Below are 9,612 nucleotides of genomic sequence, written 5' to 3'. Positions count from 1 at the left end.
ATGTGTTTTGATGTGAACATCTTGATAACATTATAAGTGGACCTCAAAGAACAGTACAAAATAATACAAAATGCAGTTCATGACCCCTTTAATAAAAGCAGATAAAGTGATCCCATGGCCTGTTCCAGACAGTACCTGTAACTGCGAACATTTCCTCTCATCAGCAAGACCACAAGAAGCATTCTGGCTTCAGATCTCAGCTGCTCTTCCAAACAAAATGCATCTTGTCGAATACTGTCTGTATACAGTAAAACACAACATAGCCACATTCATACACCACATACAAGGCATAACATACTGTAAACATGGATAGACAAAACTAGCATTTTAGCATTGGTTATGTCAGCAAGAAAAGCATTTTACAAGATGTTAGAACCCAAAATGGTAATTTATATTAAACCTATCAGCAGCTTTATTCATTATTTTATTCACTTAGCTCAGGTTCAGATGTCCTGTTTGGATGTGTACAGTGTTGGGTTGGTTCAGTTATCAAAAATGACTTGGCTAATTCTTTCATTTATGCATCTTTAACACAGTATTATTTATATTGTTAGTTCTCAAGGGGTGGGTCACCAATTTTATTCTGACAGGGTCAATTCAATATTTGAGTTTAAGGAGATTTTTGTTTAGTTTTGTAAAGAGAAACCAATTGTGAAGCACTGTTTCTGACACGTATTCTACAATCTTGAACAATTTCATAAACCTGAGGAATCTCAACAGGCATTTTATTCCTTGACATGTTGTATTTCATATAAGAATTAAATGAATAGTTCACCCAAAAAATTTAAATTTGTCTGAATTTACGCAGCAGATTAATCTGACCAAGAACTACCCACATAGACAGGGCCAACATGTAAACTTACCACAGTTCATTGTATTTTATATTTTGTGTGTTGTTTAGGGCCATTCTGAATGGAAATAAAATAAAGCAGATGTTATAATAGACAGACATATTAAAAAAGCAAGTAATAGAGTAGGAGTTTGCACGGACAATGCAGAAAACACAAAAATTAGGAGGAATGTAAATTTGCTGTCATTTTGTCCTTCTATCTACCATTATTCTTATGAAAATATGCAGTTACACGATTAAAACCTCATCAAGGACTGATTAAAAAAAGCCGCTTCATCTGACAAAAGAGTAGCTTCATTTGAGAGTGATTAGAAGTTCCCACATATAAACACAACACATTCAATTTGGTACTCCAATTTCACCTCTTTGGCCCGGTCACACACAGCCTACTGTGTCGCTCTTTTCCAAAGAAATTTCTCAGGAAGTTCCAATTAAGCTACTTAAGCTACTAATAGCTTACAGCTGTTAAACTCTCTACCCTCTTTTCCAGAGAAATCACAAGTCAGGAAGGTCAGGAAGGTCCAAACGCCAATATTTTTTCATACAAATAAAGGCAACATTCTTGCACAACATGAGTGGTGCAGCTCCCAGTGGCACATATTCCCCCACATTTTGGAAATGCTTTATTTTGTCTCATCACAAAAGTTTATTACATACACATGTTTTTAAGTCCCGTCGTATTGTGAGGCTGTCAGCTGTCATGCTGTCTAGTAAAATAACGAAGGGCTTTGAAGGGACAGTATATAATATTGACAGCTAGTGGTTAAAATGGGTACTGTAGTCGAAATTCAAGATAATGGAGAGAGTCGTTTCTCCCAACACCTCCTCCTCAGACGCTCGTAGCTAGATTGAAAACATGCAACAGGAATAAGCGCAATTGACAATGAAAGGGGACAAGACTTACGACTGTAATTTGATTTGATTTGTCCGCGTTTTGATATATTTCTGATCATAAAACCCTTTAGGTGGATGCCAAAGTTTTTTTAGTTCAGGTAGAATTTGCCATTTCTGTCCCAGATCATTTGCTAGCTTCCATGGCTGCAGCACGCTGTGCTTCCCACCAACTGGCAACCCTGGGTGTCGCAATACTATTTGGTAAACTGGCAGTGGGGGAATCACACAAACCACAAAAAACATATGTTTAAAATGATGGCCACAGAGAAATTCTGAAGAAATTTCTCGGGAAGTTTCAGACTACAAAATGAGATTGATTTCCTCAATACAACAAAGCTGAGATGACTGCAGACATGTGGCACTGTCTTCAGTCTTTTCTCTTTGCCAAAGAAGTTTTGAGTCAATATGTTCTAGATGCCAGAATTAGACTTTACTGCTCAGCTGCAGAACATGAGTGGTGCAAGTTGATGGTTAGATCCAGTGCTGTTTTTAAATCTGTAATAAGGAGAGATCATCAGTGGATTAACGGGGCATCAGGTTCTCTCAGTACACACGGATATAATCACAGAGAGAAGCGAGGAACCCATGCGCTCATCAGTCTGGCACACAGCAGACTTAATGCTATTTCACAATTATTTAAACAAAAAAAAAAAATGAAATACATCTAAAAATAAATAATTCTGATTACAATAGTGTATAATACATTACAATTAATATATTATGGTTAGGGATGCACGATATTATCAGAACGTTATCGGAATCGGCCGATAATGGCTTAAAATGTAAACATCGGCCCAATATGAAAAATTATGCCTATGCCTTGCTGATAACTCACATGTGCTCAGGGTGTGCTAGCGATAAGATCACGTCAGCTGTCTGGTCATACTTGAAGCGAAATTTTGCCTGAATGATGATTAGATAAACTGTTTTGGATGGCCACATTTAATTTTAAAATGCAAACACAGAATTATGAGTCCGTGTGTGATTGAGTCAACAGTCACTACCACGGGCAGCGACAGCCTTCCCCGGGTCCTAATGCCCATTAGGTAAGGCCTTTTATTTACTTAGGGGGCACTGCTGAGTCCCGCGAATCATTTTATTCTCCCGCACACACACGAGTCTCTTCCCGCCCGCATCCGCACTCGCCCATCAAGAGTTGTCCCGCGCCGCACCCTGTTACGTTGGGTCCCGCGGGAGTGCAGGTCTCTTAACGGGCAGCGACAGCCTCCCCCGGGTCCTAATGCCCGTTCGGTAAGGCCTTTTATTTACTTAGGGGGCACTGCTGGCCTACTTGTAATAAAATGCAAGTAAAATTATGGAAGAAAAATAATGACAAATGTCTTTGAAACAAAAAAGCATGTTGAATTGCACTAACTGAAAAAACAATGCATTGCATTAACAGTGCTTGCATTTTAATGCCTTGTATTTTCAGGGTTTGCATTTGTAGGGTCTGAAATTTAACATAGTTGTTTATTTAAGCGGTGAATATTTCAATTCAAAACATTTCACATACATTTTCATAATTAAAAATGCAATAATTAATATTCACCTTCCAGAGTTCACTTCCGAAATATTCAATCTGCTTAAAAATACGATGAATAATATTCGACAGGCAATTTTCAGTCCATTTTATTTCACTTTACAAATTCACTGGTTCAAATTCGGCAGAAAATTAAGCATTGCACATCCGGTAACTGCAGGAATAGCAGTAGAGTACCAATGCATGATCTCCATCTGCTGTTATTCGCTCACCAGCAGGTGGCGCAAGCGGGTGTTGATGAAGACCAAAGCAACAGGTAGAGCAAGTCATTCATTCACAAAAAATGATTTGCAGAAATGGAGCAAGCGGTTAGTAGAACTTATGATTATCAGGGCCAGTATGTATATGCGGAAAAGCTGATTAAGACTCAAAAGCTGTGTTTACGTTTAATTCGGCATCTTCGCTGTTACTCGTTTCCCCGTGTAGCCACATGTTAGAAGCTTTCTCTACCAAAGGAGATTATAATGCTATGTTACCCGATGCTGATATACAGAACTAACATTACATCTAAGACATATATTGTTTTCGGTTGTTAGTTTCCTTAACTTTATATCATGGCTTGTGTGACATTGAAATACTGGGGTTTCCCTCTTATGTCACACTCAAGGATTCCCCAAAGACGCTTAATGCCCCTCAATGAACAAATACAGTGACATAAACAAGACCTCAGATCTCAGTATACACCTTACTGATGATGCAAACTATAGAGGCAAGCAGATGTCAGAATATAAAAGTACAGTGCAAGTTTTCAGCGGTTTCTCTCAAGCTGTTACAAAGAAAACGCTTCACGCGGTTCAGTGGACTAACACAATGATAGTATAAAAAGACTAAACTCAGAATACACCTTACTGATGATGCAAACTATAAACAGGCAAGCAGATGAAACCAGAATACTGCACATAAACTTTTCCCATAAAGAAAACACTTAACATGGTTTATTGCCTCATAATAAATGACCAAATTCTGTCTAATTAATAAAATATACTATACTACTGAAATTCGCCTAAAGTTTTTTTTTTTTCATGTTACAAAAAAAATAAAAATACATTGGATGTTTTAACCTAGTGAGTGGATTGTCAGACAGTCCCTCGGTCACCGTGCAATAGCACGTGTTCTCCGGTTAAAATTTGCAGCCTACAATACACGTAGGCGGTTTTGAATTATTTGTTTATGTCGATATAAAGTGGTTGCATATTGTTAAAACTAATAGTGGTAGTGATATCTTTGTAGGACTGTCGACTCTATAGAACAGTGGCAAGGGAAAGCGCATGTCTGGCGAAAATCGAACCTAAAACTAACTTTAGATTAGATTAGATTCAACTTTATTGTCATTATGCAGAGTACAAGTACAGAGCTAATGAAATGCAGTTAGCATCTAACCAGAAGTGCAAGAATATAGTGTTATATATACATATAAGTGCAGAGTAAGTGAAGCTATAATTTACAGTATGTACAGTGGAGTTGCTATGTACAATATTAAGCAGAGTATGTACAGAATATAAATAGGAGTGCAATGTAGGGTTATATGTACATTATGAACAGCAGCAACGTAAGAACAGTGGTAATAAATACAGTGGGTTGTGTGTACAATAGTATTGTTAAACAATGTATTCTATGCAAAATATCAGTAGTGCAATAATATTTTCATAGAAATAGTTTACTGTGCTTTGTACAGTAACAACGTTAGACAGTGTTCAGTGTAATAGCTTGAATAATGTACAGTCTGTGCAAGATATGAGTAGTGCAAATACATGTTTGTAAAGTACTGTGACCAATGCAGTAAGAGAGCAGGTGCAAGTTAGATTGGTGGTGTGGAGTTCAGAAGGGTCACAGCCTCGGGAAAGAAGCTCTTCCTGAGCCTACTAGTGCAAGAGCGTAGGCTCCTGTAATGCCTGTCGGATGTAAGGAGGGTAAAAAGTCCATGGTTAGGGTGTGAGGTATCCTTGATTATGTTCCTTGCCCTGCCCTGGCAGCGCTTGTGATAAATGTTCTCAATGGTAGTTAACTGGGTGCCGGTGATCCGTTGAGCAGTTTTCACCACCCGCTGGAGTGCTTTGCGGTCAGATGCGGAGCAATTGCTGTACCACACTGTGTTGATGAAGACCAAAGCAACAGGTAGAGCAAGTCATTCATTCACAAAAAATGATTTGCAGAAATGGAGCAAGCGGTTAGTAGAACTTATGATTATCAGGGCCAGTATGTATATGCGGAAAAGCTGATTAAGACTCAAAAGCTGTGTTTACGTTTAATTCGGCATCTTCGCTGTTACTCGTTTCCCCGTGTAGCCACATGTTAGAAGCTTTCTCTACCAAAGGAGATTATAATGCTATGTTACCCGATGCTGATATACAGAACTAACATTACATCTAAGACATATATTGTTTTCGGTTGTTAGTTTCCTTAACTTTATATCATGGCTTGTGTGACATTGAAATACTGGGGTTTCCCTCTTATGTCACACTCAAGGATTCCCCAAAGACGCTTAATGCCCCTCAATGAACAAATACAGTGACATAAACAAGACCTCAGATCTCAGTATACACCTTACTGATGATGCAAACTATAGAGGCAAGCAGATGTCAGAATATAAAAGTACAGTGCAAGTTTTCAGCGGTTTCTCTCAAGCTGTTACAAAGAAAACGCTTCACGCGGTTCAGTGGACTAACACAATGATAGTATAAAAAGACTAAACTCAGAATACACCTTACTGATGATGCAAACTATAAACAGGCAAGCAGATGAAACCAGAATACTGCACATAAACTTTTCCCATAAAGAAAACACTTAACATGGTTTATTGCCTCATAATAAATGACCAAATTCTGTCTAATTAATAAAATATACTATACTACTGAAATTCGCCTAAAGTTTTTTTTTTTTCATGTTACAAAAAAAATAAAAATACATTGGATGTTTTAACCTAGTGAGTGGATTGTCAGACAGTCCCTCGGTCACCGTGCAATAGCACGTGTTCTCCGGTTAAAATTTGCAGCCTACAATACACGTAGGCGGTTTTGAATTATTTGTTTATGTCGATATAAAGTGGTTGCATATTGTTAAAACTAATAGTGGTAGTGATATCTTTGTAGGACTGTCGACTCTATAGAACAGTGGCAAGGGAAAGCGCATGTCTGGCGAAAATCGAACCTAAAACTAACTTTAGATTAGATTAGATTCAACTTTATTGTCATTATGCAGAGTACAAGTACAGAGCTAATGAAATGCAGTTAGCATCTAACCAGAAGTGCAAGAATATAGTGTTATATATACATATAAGTGCAGAGTAAGTGAAGCTATAATTTACAGTATGTACAGTGGAGTTGCTATGTACAATATTAAGCAGAGTATGTACAGAATATAAATAGGAGTGCAATGTAGGGTTATATGTACATTATGAACAGCAGCAACGTAAGAACAGTGGTAATAAATACAGTGGGTTGTGTGTACAATAGTATTGTTAAACAATGTATTCTATGCAAAATATCAGTAGTGCAATAATATTTTCATAGAAATAGTTTACTGTGCTTTGTACAGTAACAACGTTAGACAGTGTTCAGTGTAATAGCTTGAATAATGTACAGTCTGTGCAAGATATGAGTAGTGCAAATACATGTTTGTAAAGTACTGTGACCAATGCAGTAAGAGAGCAGGTGCAAGTTAGATTGGTGGTGTGGAGTTCAGAAGGGTCACAGCCTCGGGAAAGAAGCTCTTCCTGAGCCTACTAGTGCAAGAGCGTAGGCTCCTGTAATGCCTGTCGGATGTAAGGAGGGTAAAAAGTCCATGGTTAGGGTGTGAGGTATCCTTGATTATGTTCCTTGCCCTGCCCTGGCAGCGCTTGTGATAAATGTTCTCAATGGTAGTTAACTGGGTGCCGGTGATCCGTTGAGCAGTTTTCACCACCCGCTGGAGTGCTTTGCGGTCAGATGCGGAGCAATTGCTGTACCACACTGAGATGCTGTTTGTGAGTATGCGCTCAATGGTAGAAAACAGTGGTAGAATTCCACAAGGATCCTGGGACTCAGGTGAACTTTCCTAAGGCTCCGTAAGAAGTAAAGGCGCTGCTGCACCTTTTTGACCAGGGTGGAGGTGTTTAGGGACCAGGTGAGTTCATCAGAGATGTGGATGCCAAGGAAATTGAAACTCGACACATGCTCCACTTCAGCTCCATTGATGTAGATGGGCGTGTGTGCATGACTCCTAGTCCGCCTGAAGTCCACAATGATCTCCTTTGTCTTCTGGTTGTTTAGTTCCAGATTGTTGGTGGCACACCACACAGCCATGTGCTGCACCTCATCCCTGTAGACTGACTCATCATCATCTTTGATCAGACCTACCACCGTGGTGTCATCTGAGAATTTGATTATGGCGTTGGAGCCATAAACAGGAACGCAGTCATGGGTGAATAAGGAGTACAGAAGAGGGCTCAGTACGCAGCCCTGTGGTGTTCAGGGTGATGATGAAGGAGGAGAGGATATCTAACTTAACGGACTGGGGTCTGTTAGTCAGAAAATCTAGAGTCCAGTTGCAGAGGGATGTGCTGATTCCAAGTTGGCTGAGCTTGGAGATCAGTTTGGAGGGGATTACAGTGTTAAATGCAGAACTGAAATCAGTGACCAGCATTCTCACATGTGTATTTTGACTGTCCAGGTGGGTGAGGGCAGAGTGAAGTGCCGTAGAGATGGCGTCCTCTGTTGACCTATTGTGGCGATAGGCAAACTGGTATGGGTCTAGTGTAGCAGGGAGACAGGATTTTAAATGGGATACAACCAGCCTCTCAAAGCACTTGGCAATGATGGGGGTGAGTGCGACAGGACGGAAGTCATTAAGGGCCGAGGCAGTGGAGTGCTTCGGTACTGGCACGATGGTGGAGGTTTTGAAACTAGTGGGGACAGTTGCCTGGGCCAGGGACAGATTGAAAATGTCCATGAAGACCTCAGCCAGCTGCTCCGCACAGGCTTGAAGCACACGACCAGGTATTCCTTCAGGGCCAGCTGCCTTCCGTGCATTCACCTTACACAAAGTGGAGTAAACATCTGAGGTGGAGAGTGAGAGAGGCAGTTCATTGGGTGGAAGCTCAGCTTTGAGGGAGACCTCATTATTTCAATCAAAACGAGCATAAAAGTGAATGAGCTCGTCAGGGAGGGAGGCAGAGCTGGAGGGAGTCACAGTGCTGGGTGGTTTGTAGTTCGTGATAGTTTGTATGCCTTGCCACATACGCTGGGGGTCCGAAGAATTTAAGTGCTCTTCAATCCTTGTTTGTGTGTGAGTTTGGCCTGGCAGATACTCTTCCTCAGGTTGGCTCTGGCTGAGCTGTAAGCCTCCCGGTCTGCAGACCTGAAGACTGCATCTCTTGCTTTGAGCAGGAGGCGAACCTCTCTGTTCATCCAGGGCTTCTGATTGGGGAAATAATTTTTTTTTTTGTGTGTGTGGTCACTCTGCCCACACACCTGTTGATGTGCTCCAGGACAGAGTTGGTGTAAGTTTCCAGCTTTACGGCGCTGGAAAAGCTATTTTAAAGAAAATGCAGAGCGTTGCATTCTTCTGACCTCATCTGCTTGCCTGTATAGTTTGCATCATCAGTAAGGTGTATACTGAGATCTGAGGTCTTGTTTATGTCACTGTATTTGTTCACTGAGGCACGATAAGCGTCGTTGGGGAATCCTTGAGTGTGACATAAGAGGGAAACCCCAGTATTACAACTCAGCATCACACAAGCCATGATATAAAGTTAAGGAAACTAAGCAACCGAAAACAATATATGTCTTAGATGTAATGTTAGTTCTGTATATCAGCGTCTGGTAAAATATCATTATAATCTCCTTTGGTAGAGAAAGCTGCTAACATGTGGCTACACGGGGAACCGAGTAACAGCGAAGATGCTGAATTAAACGTAAACACAGCTTTTGAGTCTTAATCAGCTTTTCCGCATATACATCCCACAAACCATGATATAAAGTTAAGGAAACTAAGCAACCGAAAACAATATATGTCTTAGATGTAATGTTAGTTCTGTATATCAGCGTCTGGTAAAATATCATTATAATCTCCTTTGGTAGAGAAAGCTGCTAACATGTGGCTACACGGGGAACCGAGTAACAGCGAAGATGCTGAATTAAACGTAAACACAGCTTTTGAGTCTTAATCAGCTTTTCCGCATATACATACTGGCAGTGGCATGATATGGGGGGGGGAAGGTTAGGATGATTCCAAGGGCCCCACGAGGGAGAGGAACACGATTTTTACAGAGGGGGAATTTAACCATGTCAACTTCTATTTCTCAATATGTCAAATTTTTCAGCTGAAATATTGAGAGGCGGCTCATTGCTAA

This window comes from Sinocyclocheilus anshuiensis, unplaced genomic scaffold (assembly GCF_001515605.1).
Source record: "Sinocyclocheilus anshuiensis isolate Anshui unplaced genomic scaffold, SAMN03320099.WGS_v1.1 scaffold2229, whole genome shotgun sequence".
NCBI lineage: Eukaryota > Metazoa > Chordata > Actinopteri > Cypriniformes > Cyprinidae > Sinocyclocheilus > Sinocyclocheilus anshuiensis.
This window is presented reverse-complemented; position numbering follows the sequence as displayed.